Source organism: Anomaloglossus baeobatrachus, chromosome 1, assembly GCF_048569485.1.
Source record: "Anomaloglossus baeobatrachus isolate aAnoBae1 chromosome 1, aAnoBae1.hap1, whole genome shotgun sequence".
In the NCBI taxonomy this organism is placed as follows: Eukaryota; Metazoa; Chordata; class Amphibia; order Anura; family Aromobatidae; genus Anomaloglossus; species Anomaloglossus baeobatrachus.
Window position 1 is genome coordinate 200,391,043 of NC_134353.1, and position 16,780 is coordinate 200,407,822.

General features: G+C 49.2%; 1 protein-coding gene across 1 annotated transcript in view; it reads left to right on the forward strand.

The window, feature by feature from the left end:
* The window catches only part of PLRG1 (pleiotropic regulator 1), a 95,924-nt gene that overhangs the window by 14,476 nt on the left and 64,668 nt on the right, over positions 1 to 16,780 (forward strand). The window lies entirely within an intron of this gene.

Sequence of the window (16,780 nt, forward strand, 5' to 3'; positions counted from 1 at the left end):
TCCAAGCGCCTTAAGGATACACGTTATCCCTTCCCCCCTGATGTTGTCAAGGGCTGGACTCAGTGTCCTAAGGTGGATCCTCCAATCTCCAGACTGGCGGCTAGATCCATAGTTGCAGTGGAAGATGGGGCTTCACTCAAAGATGCCACTGACAGACAGATGGAACTATGGTTGAAATCCATCTATGAAGCTATCGGCGCGTCGTTTGCTCCAGCATTCGCAGCCGTATGGGCACTCCAAGCTATCTCAGCTTGTCAGGCGCAGATTAATGCAGTAACACGTACATCTGCCCCGCAAGTGGTGTCCTTAACCACTCAGGCGTCGGCGTTTGCGTCCTACGCCATTAATGCTATCCTGGACTCTGCGAGCCGTACGGCGGTAGCATCCGCCAATTCGGTGGTAGTCCGCAGGGCCATGTGGCTATGTGAATGGAAGGCAGATTCTGCTTCCAAAAAGTTCTTAACCGGTTTGCCATTGTCTGGCGACCGCTTGTTTGGTGAGCGATTGGATGAAATCATTAAACAATCCAAGGGAAAGGACTCATCCTTACCCCAGTCCAGACCAAACAGACCTCAACCACGGAAGGTACAATCGAGGTTTCGGTCCTTTCGGACCGCGGGCAGGTCTCAATTCTCCTCGTCCAAAAGGCCTAAGAAAGATCAGAGGAACTCCGATTCAAGTCACGTCCTAAAAAGACCGCCGGAGGAACCGCTCCCAAAGCGGCCTCCTCATGACTTTCGGCCTCCTCAAACCGCATCCTCGGTCGGTGGCAGGCTCTCCCGCTTTTGCGACGCCTGGCTGCCACAGGTAAAAGACCGATGGGTGAGAGACATTCTATCTCACGGTTACAGGATAGAGTTCAGCTCTCGTCCTCCGACTCGTTTCTTCAGAACATCTCCGCCCCCCGAAAGAGCCGATGCTCTTCTGCAGGCGGTGGGCACTCTGAAGGCGGAAGGAGTGGTGATCCCTGTTCCTCTTCAGCAACGGGGTCACGGTTTTTACTCCAACCTGTTCGTGGTGCCAAAAAAGGACGGATCCTTCCGTCCTGTTCTGGACCTAAAACTGCTCAACAAGCATGTGAAAACCAGGCGGTTCCGGATGGAATCACTCCGCTCCGTCATCGCCTCAATGTCTCAAGGAGATTTCCTAGCATCAATCGACATCAAAGATGCTTATCTCCACGTACCGATTGCACCAGAGCATCAGCGCTTCCTGCGTTTCGCCATAGGGGACGAACACCTTCAGTTCGTGGCACTGCCTTTTGGCCTGGCGACAGCCCCACGGGTCTTCACCAAGGTTATGGCAACAGTGGTGGCAATCCTACACTCTCAGGGACACTCGGTGATCCCTTACTTAGACGATCTACTTGTCAAGGCACCCTCTCAAGGGGCATGCCAACACAGCCTGAACATTGCTCTGGAGACTCTCCAGAGTTTCGGGTGGATCATCAACTTTCCAAAGTCAAATCTGACACCGGCCCAATCACTGACATATCTTGGCATGGAGTTTCATACTCTCTCAGCGATAGTGAAGCTTCCGCTGAACAAACAGCGTTCACTACAGACAGGGGTGCAATCTCTCCTTCAAGGCCAGTCACACCCCCTGAGGCGCCTCATGCACTTCCTAGGGAAGATGGTAGCAGCAATGGAGGCAGTTCCTTTTGCGCAGTTTCACCTGCGCCCACTTCAATGGGACATTCTCCGCAAATGGGACAGGAAGTCGACGTCCCTCGACAGGAACGTCTCCCTTTCTCGGGCAGCCAAGGCTTCCCTTCAGTGGTGGCTTCTCCCCACTTCTCTGTCGAAGGGGAAATCCTTCCTGCCCCCATCCTGGGCGGTGGTCACGACGGACGCAAGCCTGTCAGGGTGGGGAGCGGTTTTTCTCCACCACAGGGCTCAGGGTACTTGGACTCAGACAGAGTCCTCCCTTCAGATCAATGTTCTGGAGATAAGGGCAGTGTATCTTGCCCTAAAGGCGTTCCAGCCGTGGCTGGAAGGCAAACAGATCCGAATTCAGTCGGACAACTCCACAGCGGTGGTATACATCAACCACCAAGGCGGGACACACAGTCGGCAAGCCTTCCAGGAAGTCCGGCGGATTCTGCTGTGGGTGGAAGCCACAGCCTCCACCATATCCGCAGTTCACATCCCGGGCGTAGAAAACTGGGAAGCAGACTTTCTCAGTCGCCAGGGCATGGACGCAGGGGAATGGTCCCTTCACCCGGACGTGTTTCAGGAGATCTGTTGCCGCTGGGGCATGCCGGACGTCGACCTAATGGCATCCCGACACAACAACAAGGTCCCGACATTCATGGCACGGTCTCAAGATCACAGAGCTCTGGCGGCAGACGCCTTAGTTCAGGATTGGTCGCAGTTTCAACTCCCTTATGTGTTTCCTCCTCTGGCACTGTTGCCCAGAGTGTTACGCAAGATCAGGGCCGACTGCCGCCGCGCCATCCTCGTCGCTCCAGACTGGCCGAGGAGGTTGTGGTACCCGGATCTGTGGCATCTCACGGTCGGCCAACCGTGGGCACTACCAGACCGACCAGACTTGCTGTCTCAAGGGCCGTTTTTCCATCTGAATTCTGCGGCCCTCAACCTGACTGTGTGGCCATTGAGTCCTGGATCCTAGCGTCTTCAGGGTTATCTCAAGAGGTCATTGCCACTATGAGACAGGCTAGGAAACCAACGTCCGCCAAGATCTACCATAGGACGTGGAAGATATTCCTGTCGTGGTGCTCTGCTCAGGGTTTTTCTCCCTGGCCATTTACCTTGCCCACTTTTCTGTCCTTCCTTCAATCCGGATTGGAAAAGGGTTTGTCGCTCGGCTCCCTTAAGGGACAAGTCTCTGCGCTCTCTGTGTTTTTTCAGAAGCGCCTAGCCAGACTCCCACAGGTACGCACGTTCCTGCAGGGGGTTTGTCACATCGTCCCTCCTTACAAGCGTCCGTTAGAACCCTGGGATCTGAACAGGGTGCTGATGGCTCTTCAGAAACCACCGTTCGAGCCAATGAGGGATATTTCTCTCTCACGCCTTTCGCAGAAGGTGGTCTTCCTAGTAGCAGTCACTTCACTTCGGAGAGTGTCTGAGCTAGCAGCGTTGTCGTGCAAAGCCCCTTTCCTGGTGTTTCACCAGGACAAGGTGGTTCTGCGTCCGGTTCCGGAATTTCTCCCTAAGGTGGTATCCCCCTTTCATCTCAATCAGGATATCTCCTTACCCTCTTTTTGTCCTCATCCAGTTCACCAATGTGAAAAGGATTTGCACTTGTTAGATCTGGTGAGAGCACTCAGATTCTACATTTCTCGTACGGCGCCCCTGCGCCGCTCGGATGCACTCTTTGTCCTTGTCGCTGGCCAGCGTAAAGGGTCACAAGCTTCCAAATCAACCCTGGCTCGGTGGATCAAGGAACCAATTCTCGAAGCTTATCGTTCCTCGGGGCTTCCGGTTCCCTCAGGGCTGAAGGCCCATTCTACCAGGGCCGTGGGAGCGTCCTGGGCCTTGCGGCACCAGGCTACGGCTCAGCAGGTGTGTCAGGCAGCTACCTGGTCGAGCCTGCACACTTTCACGAAACACTATCAGGTGCATACCTATGCTTCGGCAGATGCCAGCCTAGGTAGGCGAGTCCTTCAGGCGGCGGTTGCCCACCTGTAGGACGGAGCCGTTTACGGCTCTATTACGAGGTATTATTTTACCCACCCAGGGACTGCTTTTGGACGTCCCAATTGTCTGGGTCTCCCAATGGAGCGACAAAGAAGAAGGGAATTTTGTTTACTTACCGTAAATTCCTTTTCTTCTAGCTCCAATTGGGAGACCCAGCACCCGCCCCTGTTCCCTTCGGGCTGTTGTTCTTTGTGTACACATGTTGTTCATGTTGAATGGTTTCAGTTCTCCGATATTCCTTCGGATTGAATTTACTTTAAACCAATTTATAATTTTTTCCTCCTTCTTGCTTTTGCACCAAAACTGAGGAGCCCGTGATGCACGGGGGGTGTATAGGCAGAAGGGGAGGGGCTTTACACTTTTAGTGTAATACTTTGTGTGGCCTCCGGAGGCATAAGCTATACACCCAATTGTCTGGGTCTCCCAATTGGAGCTAGAAGAAAAGGAATTTACGGTAAGTAAACAAAATTCCCTTCTTTTCAAGCTATGTAGTAACGTATTTATGAAATTAGGTATAAAACATATGTTGGAGTTGATCAAGCCGTTGCTTCCACATCAGTGATCATGACCCTATCACAGTCACTGGTTGAACCAATTTTGGTAGGTGCTGACCACTATTTCCAAAGAACCTCACAACTTCTTCTGTTCAGCCTTCCAGATAAAAAGGGCCCTTGTTGAAGTTGCTTAAAGGGAACCTGTCAGCAGAAATGTCCCCTAAAACCTAACAGATTCCCCCTCTGCAGCTCCTGGGCTGCATTCTATAAAGGTCCCTGTTATGATTGTGCCCACTTTCTGACCGAAAAAAAGTGTTTATAAAGTTGTACCTTTTTGGCTTCTGATTCTGTAAATCTGTCACGGGGGCGGGCAGCCTGATGGCCGTTATTCTGCCCCCTGGTCCTGTATGCCGCCCCCATCGCTGATTTCAATACTTCTGGACGCCGCCCACTGCTCCAGCCATCCCCGCGCATGCCCAGTGCCCATCTCTCGGGGATGAGCACTGTGCCCAGCGTCACCGCTAGTGACGTGCACGCAGGGTTAAGATTATGGGCGGTGCTGTGATGTTTATTCCTAAGCAACCGCCCATAATCGCGGGACCGCGCTTTCCCCCTCGGCCTGCTTCTGCTTCCTGCCTCGGGGCAAGATGGGAAGGAGGCGAAGTGAGGTCAGCAGCAGCGCGCTTGCGCAGAAAGAAGCAGGCCGAGGGGGAAAGCGCGGTCCCGCGATTATGGGCGGTTGCTTAGGAATAAACATCACAGCACCGCCCATAATCTTAACCCTGCGTGCACGTCACCAGCGGTGACGCTGGGCACAGTGCTCATCCCCGAGAGATGGGCACTGGGCATGCGCGGGGATGGCTGGAGCAGTGGGCGGCGTCCAGAAGTATTGAAATCAGCGATGGGGGCGGCATACAGGACCAGGGGGCAGAATAACGGCCATCAGGCAGCCCGCCCCCGTGACAGATTTACAGAATCAGAAGCCAAAAAGGTACAACTTTATAAACACTTTTTTTCGGTCAGAAAGTGGGCACAATCATAACAGGGACCTTTATAGAATGCAGCCCAGGAGCTGCAGAGGGGGAATCTGTTAGGTTTTAGGGGACATTTCTGCTGACAGGTTCCCTTTAAACTATTACTTGCCCTTGATAACATGTAGGCATAGTGTTCTATTCAGGTCATAAAATGATCTTTACAATTTTTTAGTCCATTATGTCTGATTAAGCATAAAAGCTGTTTCAGGAGCCAACAGCAGCAGGATGCATGACTATAGATCTGCAGTACAACTGGGCCAAACGTCAACGTATCCCCTTCACCACCCCCCCCGCCCCCCAGCCATTTTTCGTTTTTCCTCCTTTTCATTCAAGAGCCATAATTTTTTTTTTTCCTGTCAATATATCCATATGAGGGCTAGTTTTTTTGCTAGACGAGTTGCACTTTTGAAAGACGCCATTCATTCTGCCCATATTGGACTGGAAAACGGAGAAAACAATTACAAGTGCGGTGAAATTGCAAAAAAAAATGCAATAACACATTTGGGTTTTATTTTTATTTTTTTATTCATCCTGTTCACTATATGGTAAAACTGTTTTGGCATTATGATTCCCCAGGTCAGAATGAGTTTGTAATAGCAAACATGTACCGTTTACTTGTATCTAAGTTGTGAAAAAAATTCAGAAGTTTGTACAAAAGAGAAAAAAAAAAAAGCGCTTTTGGTGCCATTTTCCGAGATCCGTATCGTTCTCATTATCCACAACATATGATATGTGGCAAAGAGGTAGGACATTTTTCAGCATTCTATAACCTGTATGGCCTTATTAAAAGTTATACAAGTCAAATATGGTGCCAGATTCCCTTTGCTTTCCCTTTCTTACCCCACTCTAGTACTCATAATACAACTCCCTTTGATATTGTCTTGGAGGCCTTTCTTTTTTAGTAATTAAAAATTGTGCCCAGTGCTCCCCGGCTAACTGGGCTGGTTGCGGTGGCTCCCCGGTTCTCTGGGCTGGTTGCGGCGGCAGCTTCCCGGCTCTCTGGGCTGGTTGCGGCGGCGCCCCGGCTCTCTGGGCTGGTTGCGGCGGCTCCTTCCCGTCTCTCTGGGCTGGTTGCGGCGGCAGCTTCCCGTCTCTCTGGGCTGGTTGCGGCGGCAGCTTCCCGTCTCTCTGGGCTGGTTGCGGCGGCAGCTTCCCGGCTCTCTGGGCTGGTTGCGGCGGCAGCTTCCCGGCTCTCTGGGCTGGTTGCGGCGGCAGCTTCCCGTCTCTCTGGGCTGGTTGCGGCGGCGGCTTCCCGTCTCTCTGGGCTGGTTGCGGCGGCAGCTTCCCGACTCTCTGAGCTGGTTGCGGCGGCTTCCCGGCTCTCTGGGCTGGTTGCGGCAGCTTCCCGACTCTCTGAGCTGGTTGCGGCGGCTTCCCGGCTCTCTGGGCTGGTTGCGGCGGCTTCCCGGCTCTCTGGGCTGGTTGCGGCGGCTTCCCGGCTCTCTGGGCTGGTTGCGGCGGCTTCCCGGCTCTCTGGGCCGGTTGCGGCGGCGACTTCCCGGCTCTCTGGGCTGGTTGCGGCGGCTTCCCGGCTCTCTGGGCTGGTTGCGGCGGCGGCTTCCCGGCTCTCTGGGCTGGTTGCGGCGGCGGCTTCCCGGCTCTCTGGGCTGGTTGCGGCGGCTTCCCGGCTCTCTGGGCTGGTTGCGGCGGCTTCCCGGCTCTCTGGGCCGGTTGCGGCGGCGACTTCCCGGCTCTCTGGGCTTCTAGGCACTTGCAGTCACTTATCTACCCTGGATATACACAGCTAATACCTTATCCCTGTGGTCTTAGACCTGATTGCATGAATCCAGAGGATCCGATATTATAAACAGCAGAATAGGAAACACATGGTTGTGAATGGCATAAACATAATTTCCCTGGAATGTTGTAAATATGAGTTTTGTGGAAAACATGACTGTAAATGCCTCAGAGTATTGGTATTGCTGGCTCCTAATTAGTAACATTTGAATAGTCGTAGTGTATTTACACTCCTTTATTTTCTTTCTTTTTTCCTGACAGCCATTCCATCCCATCCTTGTGTCTCTATTTCTTATCTTAGATCTGCAGCATTTCCTCTGGATGATTTGTGTATTCATTGTCTTGCGTCATTGTCTCTTTATTCATTCAGTGTATGTAGAGGACTTGCCCTCTATGGTGATCAATGAGTAAGGCTACTTTCACACATCAGTTTTTTCCCATCAGGTACAATCCGGAAAAAAACGGGTAAACCGGATCCGGTATCGCATCCGGTTTATCCCCATAGACTTGCATTGTAACCGGATTGTACCTGATGGCTTTGCGGTGCATCCGTTTTTTTCCGGATGCGGCAAAATTAATAAATGCGGCGGCCGGGTAGAACGTTCCCTGCAACGTTTTTTGCTCCGGCAAAAAAACCCGCATCGCGCCGCAGCCGGCCGCTGCGACGCATTTTCAATGCATGCCTATGGATGCCGGATGCGGCGCGATGCGGAAAAAAACGCATACGGCCGTTGCATGCGGTTTTTTCCACTGCGCATGCTCAGTAGCGTGCCGCAACCGGAAAAAAACGGACCGGCCGCATGTAGAAACTTATGCAAAGGATGCAGTGTTTTCACCGCATCCGTTGCATAGGTTTCACAGCCAGATTGAGCCGCACGGCTCAAACCGGATGTGTGAAAGTAGCCTAACTCCTGCCCGAGGGAGGCCAGCACCGTTAGCTGCGGTTTGTTATATTGTTGCTCCCGCCGGCACTAGTCATATATTCAGATCATGTTCACTCCTGATGTCCGCTGCTGCAGAATGTCTTATACGTAGCTGCCCAGTTTTAGTTGTGTTTAGACACGGGGCTGATTCTGATGGCACAGACACCGGGATGTGAGGCTATGTGCCCACGTGTGTGTATTGCACTGCAGCGTAACTGCATGCGTCCTGCGTTCTATGAAGATTGTGCATAATCCATGCCCATGCTGTGTTTTAGAATGCAGTGATTTGCATGCTGCCAAATCGCTGCGTTCTAAAAAGCAACGTGTCACTTCTTTTGTGCGCTTTGCATGCTGTCTCCATTCTGTCTATAGGGAGAGGCAACATCCAGAGCGCACGAATTCTGCAGTCACCAAAGTTTGTTTCAGAATGGAGCTCTGAAGCGCACATGCAGTGACTTTACGCTGCGGTGGAGAGCGCACACACGTGGGCACATAGCTTAAGAAGCGATTAAAGAGGTTTTACAGTTTCAGTAAATCATTGTCCCCCTAGGTGTGAAAAAAAAAGTTTTTTGTTGTGTAGTTTTTTTTTCTTTTTTTTTTTTTTTTTTTTTTTTTTTTTTACACTCAACTGCATGTGGGGATAACCGTTTACTGAAACCAGAAAACCACATGCAAATCTTGTGTTCTTTAAAAAAAAATTGTAATGCCTAATTTGATGGTTAAATTAAAATAATAGTCTAGAAAAATAGATGTGGCTACCATGACCAATATAAGGCGTCACACTTGTTCAAGCCATTCCTCATTATCATGCTTAAAGGGGTGGTTCAGCACTTAGCATTAGTGGCCACATTGCTGTAAAACTCATAGGTAAGGCTTTTGTCAAATACCTTGTGTAGTACATTCTGCCTCAGAGTGGCGCTATCGCGGTCCACTCATCCCCATCACATAACCCCTTGGCTCCATGACCTCTGAGATTTGGTGATGTCACGTCAACTTCCAGTTGACTTGACACCACCGAGGCGGCCCCAGTCTTCCTGAGTGACTGGGCTGTGGGTGGCGTTTCACAGCGCGCCACAGCCCAGCATCACTCCTTCTTGCAGCGAAGGAAAGAGCAAGCCAGATGCTGGACTGTGATGAGCGGGGAAACACCGCCCACAGCTGTCACGGAGACTGGGGCCAGCCGCGCTGATGTTGAGTCAATTGGAAGTTGACATGACAGGAGCGGATCTCAGGTCACAAAACCTGGGAGGTCACATGATGGGGATGATCGGACCGCAATAGCGTCGCTTAGGCCAAGACTGCACTTTGCGTTGCCACCTGCGTTTCAGGTGCTTTTTAGGTCCGTTTTGAACTGCACCTTTTTCATGCCAAAAGGCATGCGTTTTAAGTTTCCAGCAAAGTCAATAGTAAATGTTGATTTTCAGACCGCACTTTGCGTTTCTAAACGCTGCGTTTAATTTGCATATTTTGTGGCAAAAACCATGCATTCAAAGAAGCAGCATGTCAATTGTTTTTGCCATTTTGGGTGCGTTTTGCTAACATTGAAGTCAATGAGAAATGGCAAAAACCAAGAAACTTCAAAGTTCCTGCATTTTACCTGCTTTTTAGGTGCAGAAAACAGAAAGCATGCATTTCTGACAAAATAATGGAATATTATGTCCCTTTACACACACACAGTCCGACAATTAAAAATTAAATTATGACTTTATTGCTATTTTAGCATTAAATATTATAAAACCGCTATAATTTCATGAAATATAACCATTTTCTTTATTAATTCCAAAATTGTTTTCCTTTTTTTTTTTTCCCCTTTTTTTCATTCTGTTTGACTATTTAATCTTTATTTAGCAGTGTCTTGATGTTCAAAACGCATCTGTCAAAACGCAGGTGAAAAAGCATGTAAAAAGCGCTGAAAACGCATCTAAAGCGCGGTAAATACACATGCGTTTTTAGCGCTAAAGTTCTGAAAAAGGCAACTCAATTAAGCCCAAAACGTGCGTTCTAAACTGCAAGTAGGTGAACGCAAAGTGCGGTCATAGCCTTAGAGGCAGAATGTACTACACAAGGTATTTGACAAAAGCCTTCCCTATGAGTTTTACAGTGATGTGGCCACTAATGCTGAGTAGTGGACCACCCCTTTAATTATATTGGTGTTTTACTAGAGTTGGTGTAAATTGATTCACTGGGCTCGGGTCCATCAGCTACGTTTGTAATCTTGTCACTGGACAGAAGTCGTGGGATCAGTCTCCACCCTCCCGGCATCCACAGCACTTTTTTAATTGGCCAGCCTGGTGCGACACCCTCTTTGCCATGTGACACACTTGTGATGTCATGGCAGGCCGGCTAGTCGAGCCGCGGATACGGTCAGGCTGATGGACTTGGTTCTGCAAATAGATTTGCACCAGCTGTAAGGCCTTGTGCACACGCTGCATTTTTTGCCGCGTTTTTGTGCTTGTTTTGGATGCAGTTTTGGTCCTAAAATTGCATGCATTTCCTTCCCCAGCAAAGTCTGAGATTTCATTTTTCTGTCCGCAGCAAATTGTAGTTTTTTTTTTGGTTGCATCTTTGTGGTGGCCACAAAAGATGCAGCATGTCAATTCTTTCTGTTTTTTTGCCAGTGTTTTTGAGCTCTTCCATTCAATAGATTTGACTTATAAAAGAATGCACGGGGCAAAAACGCAGTAAAATACGGCAAAAAGTGCATGCTGAGGGGGCGGTTATTTTGGCACCAAAACATGCAGCGTGCGCACATAGCCTAAGGCCACTTTTGGATGATGGATTGAACGGTGCTCTGTGAGATGTTCAGAGCTTGGGCCGTTTTTTTTTTTTTTATTATAACCTATCCCTGCTTTACACTTCTCCACAACTTTATCTCTGGTGTGTTTAGTTTTGCTGATGCTGTTAGATTCCTAATGTTCTCAAACATCAATCTGAGGCCATCACAGAACAGCTGCCGTTATGCTTAGAATACATTACACTGGTGGTCTTAATTTACCGTATTTTTTGGACTATAAGACGCACTTTTTTTCCCCCAAATGTTGGGGGAAAGTTGGGGGTGTGTCTTATGGTCTGACTATAGGGCTGCGGCTGGGAATGAGGGTGCTGCAGGTCATCGGGGGCACGAGCAGGCAGCAGCAGCGCCTGCTCGTGACCACGTGGGCCCGCTCATTACATATGCACGCCCATCCTCCCGCCCATCTCTCAGCGCTGAAGCCGGCACTGACAGGTGGGCGGGAGGACGAGCGGGGACGCGCGCATAGCAAAGAGCCGGCCGCATGATCACCCCTGGCAATTACAGCCTGGAGTGATCATGTGCGGCTGTATTCACGGCTGTATTCACTGCTCCCCGCGCGTCATTACCAGCGCGGGGTGCAGTGAATCAGTGCACTCACCCGTCGCCGTGTGTGGAGCCGCCCCCCTGCTTCACGCGATGACTTCCTGTCTGTGCCAGTCACCTGATCTGTGCTGAGCCGGTCAGCTGATCTGTGCTAAGCCGGTCAGCTGATCGGCACAGACAGGAAGACATCGCGTGCTGCAGGGGAACGGCTCCACACACACAGATCAGCGTGCCAGAGAGGAAGATGTGATCGGTGCTGCAGGGAGTGAGGAAAAGGTGAGTATAAACGTTTATTTTTTTTCTCTGTGGTATAGGATACAGGCCATATACCAGGATGGTATATGAGCACGATGGGGGGGTATGTGAACAGGCTGGATGGGGGGGTATGTGAACAGGCTGGATGGGGGGGTATGTGAACAGGCTGGATGGGGGGGTATGTGAACAGGCTGGATGGGGGGGTATGTGAACAGGCTGGATGGGGGGGTATGTGAACAGGCTGGATGGGGGGGGTATGTGAACAGGCTGGATGGGGGGGGTATGTGAACAGGCTGGATGGGGGGGTATGTGAACAGGCTGGATGGGGGGGGTATGTGAACAGGCTGGATGGGGGGGGTATGTGAACAGGCTGGATGGGGGGGTATGTGAACAGGCTGGATGGGGGGGGTATGTGAACAGGCTGGATGGGGGGGTATGTGAACAGGCTGGATGGGGGGGGGTATGTGAACAGGCTGGATGGGGGGGTATGTGAACAGGCTGGATGGGGGGGGGTATGTGAACAGGCTGGATGGGGGGGGGTATGTGAACAGGCTGGATGGGGGGGGCATGTGAACAGGCTGGATGGGGGGGGGGCATGTGAACAGGCTGGATGGGGGTTTATAGCAGGATCATATACAAGGCAGGAGGATCATTACCAGGATGGGGTAACTCAGTAGAGAATTTGGGGACATTACCCCCATAACAGTGTCAGCAGCAGATCCTCGCCCTATAACAGTGTGTCATGACCACATTTTTTGCTTAAAGTTTTATTTTCCCATTTTCCTCCTCTAAAACCAGGGTGCGTCTTATAGTCCGGTGCGTCTTATAGTCCGAAAAATACGGTACTAATTAGGGGATCCTGGAGGCAATTGGTCACTCTGGATTTTATTTAGGGGAATCAGACCACAGTGGGCTCAATACAAATGCACCTTACAATTTTAAGATTTATATTTTTTTAATATCCAGAAACCATGCATAATTTCCTTTACCCTCCCCTCCACAAATACTTGCTACATTGTGTTGGTATATAACATAAAATTCCAATAAAATACATTTATGCTTGCGGTTGTGGAAACTTTTTCAAGGCACTGGGTTTTGTGCTTTCTAATGATGCAGAATGACACATAAGCCTAGTTGTCCACCTCTCATTTTACTATAGTGCTGGCAGGTTAGTAGTCTGGGTAAATGGTTGGTTGCCCACCTTAATAGTTGAGTTATTGGTTCTCACAACAGCTTCTTAAGAGAAAATTAGTATGAAGTTGTGCTGACCTGGTATCAGTATTTTCACATTAGGGCTCATTCAGACGACCGTTCCGTTTGTCCTGCTCAGTTCTTTTGACAAGACCATCCTTTCAGTGTCTTTTGTGCAGGATCGGATGGCACACAGAAGCATTTCCGTGTGCCATCAGTTTCTACAAAAAAACACATAGGAGTCCACTCGTATGTTCGTTCCGATATTATGGAACAGGTCCTATTCTGTTCCGTAATTGAGCACCGTGATTCAATACAAGTCAATGGGTCCTCCAAAATCCATGGAAGCCGCACAGAAGCGCTTCCGTCAAGTGCCCCTGCAGTCTGTGTCCCACTCCTGTGCCAGCCCCACGGCTGCTTGCACTGAAGTGAGTCAGCAGCTTCCCGCACTGCAGTGTGCTAGCAACTGTGGGGAAGACGAGCGCCGACATCAGGAGGTTAGCGAAGTTCATTACCTCCGCTGTACTCCTGACGTCAGCATTCATCACTGACTTCCATGCACACAGCAATATCAACTTAAGTCTCGCAGGAGCTCGTGATGTCACTGCTAGTCAGTCTTGGGCCGCCCGTGATATTTCGCTTGTGAATGCAGTTTACAATGGAAGTCAATGACGAGTGCTGACGACAGGAGTACATCACCCAGGTAATGTACCTAGCTAACCTCATGACGTTGGCGCTTGTTATGCCCTGCAGTGACTTGGGCTGACCTACTGATGTTAGCTCAGGTCACTGCACTGCTCACCCAGTCAGTGGGGAACATTCTGTTCTTCATTGACTGGGACAGTGTACTGTATATGGATCGTTGTGGGATCCCCTTATTGGATTACGCCGAACCCGGATTTGTTTTTTCTTTCCAATAATTTGGTGAAAAAGGGAATGTGTTGGCAGTGTTTCTTCAAATAAAAATTTGTGTGTCGTCCATTTTATTTTTTTTTTTTATTACTGAGTGGGTTAGTGATGTCGGGCATCTGATAGACGCTGTGACATCACTAATGCCAGGCCTTGATGCCAAATGACATTACACAGCTGGTATCAACCCCATGTATTACCCTGTTTGACACCGCACCAGGGCAATGCGATGAGCTGGGGAAAAGCGCCAGGATTGGCACATCTAATGGATGCACCACTTCTGGGGTGCCCTGCTATTTTTGGGCTGGGGAGGGTCCAATAACCGTGGACCACCCTAGTCTGAGAATACTAGACCACGGGGGGGGGGGGGGGTGCGACCCCATGTTTTTTGTTTTAAATTACTTAATTGTATTTAAAATAATATCGTGGGGTGCCCTCGGTTTTGGAATACCAGCCAAGGTGAAGCTGCCACCTGTCGTCTGCAGGCTGCCGCTGTCTGCTTCACCTTAGCTGGCTACAAAAATAGGGGGGACACCGTTTTCTTTTTTTATAATTATTCATTTTTTGGCAGAGTACAAGGCTAAAGACCCTTTAGTGCCACATAAAAGGCACTAAAGTGTGTAGTGGGACATTATAGGTCTTTCTCATCTATCTATCCTATCTATCCATCCATCCTTCTAGCTTTTAACTGTATGTAACCCTCCTTCCGTTTTTTTGCAGTCCGCAAAAAACGAAAGGCACACGGAGCGTATACGGAACGGATACGGATGTCACATGGATGCATCCGTGGAAAAAGAGGACAGTTTTTTTGCGGACTGCAATAACGTGACAGTCGTGTGAATGTAGCCTTAGTGTTATAGGACAGAAGGGAACCGTAGCATTACTGGCCAAACATAATGAGGACGCACAGTGCGCTGTCACTCTCTTCCCCTCTGTCAATACTTTTACAAAATATTATAATCTTCCATGATTCTGCAGTAGTGCTCACTCTGTCGTCTATAAGCTACCTGCTGTGGGTCGCATTCATTAATACTCAGGTGCAGTCCTGCTAAATATTAATCTCTGCTGTGTGGCACTGGGACTGGCATGCGATCTAGTAAAACACGCTGGTAATGCCGCTGATAGTGTGCAGAATTTAATTAAGTGCTTAGTATTCTGTACATGCCAGCACACCAGCTGAATACTTATAGGCCTGTAATAAAATACAGTAATTGGAGCTGCATAGATATTACCGCTTTTCTTTCTCCTTAAAGAGAACTTTTCAACAATTTTTTAAGCTATGAAACGAGGGCAGATGCCATCATTACAGACAACGGTGTCAAAGAAACAGCGTCTGCCTCTGGCTTCTTCTTGTTTAGCTTTGACAGCTCTCCTCTTATTAGTATATGGAAGGTCTGTCAATCCGAGTTTGATGGGGAAAGGACTTCTCTCCCCATGCTTAGGTCACTTAGCCCACCTATCCTTTGATCGCACAAGGAACTCGACATCTGAAAGATAAGTGTTAGGCTCTGTGCGCACTGGGAAGTGGAATTTTCTTGAGAAAATTCCGCATGCCCTCAAAGATTACCGCACCCGCGGTAAAAAACCGCGGGAAACCGCACCCGAAAACCGCATGCGGTTTGCCGCGGTTTGCTGCGGTTTTACCGCGGTATTATTCGCGGTATTGCCGCGGTATTGCCGCGTGCGGGTTGGGATGTGCTTTATTGCATTCAATGCAATAAAGCACATTGAAGAAAAAAAAAAAAAAAAAAAGTCATTTAATTCTGAGTAGATAGACAGAAGAATAGATAGAGGGATAGATAGATAGACAGAGGGATAGATAGATAGAGAGATAGATGACAGATCGCTGCATTTCCCACGGTCGGCAGTGAGTTCACATTACCGGCCGTGGGAAATGACCGGTAATTACCTCTGCTGCTTTCATTCAGCGCTGTGTCTGTGACAGTCGCGGCTGGATGGAAGCAGCGCTGGACGTCGGACCTGGATTACGCCAGAGCTTTGTTTGGGAGGGGTTAATAAAATGGTGAACGAGGCTTGTTTGTTTTATTTAAAATAAAGGATTTTTCGGTGTCTGTGTTTTTTTCACTTACGGGTTGATCATGTCAGCTGTCACATAGACGCTGCCATGATCAAGCCTGGGGTTAATGGCGGTGGTCCCCCATCACCATTAACCCCTTGTATTACCTTGCCACCACTGCTACACGGTGGCAAGAAGAGCCGAGGACACGCCGGTATTGTCGCATATTGCATGCGACAGTGCCGGGGCAGCTGCGGCTGATTATTCTCGGCTGCCGGAGGGGGAGTGAGGCGGGGGACATTAACCCTGCCCCTCTCCCTCCCCAGCCTGAGAATACCGGGCCGCCGCTGTGTGCTTACCTCGGCTGGAAGGTAAATATGCAGCGGAGCCCACGTTCTTTTTTTTCTATATTTCCGTTTTCTTTCTATGTGTGATCTATGTGTCTGTGATGTCTGTATGTGTGTGATCTGTGTGTGTTTACTCTCTGCATGGCTTCCTCTTCCTGTAATGACATCACTTCCCTGCAAAACCGCAAGCAAGTGATGCACATTACCGGAGGTAAACCGCAAAATACCGCAGGGAATAACGCAGGAAAACGCAGTGAACCGCACAGAATTTGCTGCCTGCGTTATTCCCTGCGGGATTTCTTGATTAACATTGAGTCAATGGAGTAAAATCCCGCAGCGCTGTGCGGAAAAGAAGTGACATGCACTTGTTTTTGCTGCGGGATTCCCGCAGCAAAACATGCAGCTGTCAAATTCCGCCCAGTGCGCACAGGATTTTTTTTCTCCATAGGATTTGCTGGTGATTCACTGCAGAGATGTTATGAACATTTTCTGCAGCGAAACATGCAGCAAATCCGCGGCAAAATCCGCGAAAAATCCAGTAAGTGCGCACATAGCCTTATTGTCCAAAAAATAATCCCTTATAAACGTAATTCCTATCTTATTTATCTGTTCTGTGCTCTCATCTCCTTGCATCATTTGCGATTTTTGTTTTTTTGTTTTTTTTTAAAGTTTTTGCACTTTGTTTTTTCCTTCTTTTCTTCCAACAACCACAACTTATATTTTTACTTGTTGTATCTTGACTATCACCGTTCAGTGTGCTGTATAATGTACTGAACTAAAGGGGAAAAAATCCAAGTGCAGTGAAACGTAATGTCATTTTTTTTTTTTTTTTGTTGGTCATTTTTGCAGTGTTAAATTGAATGTCACCAGGTTTTTG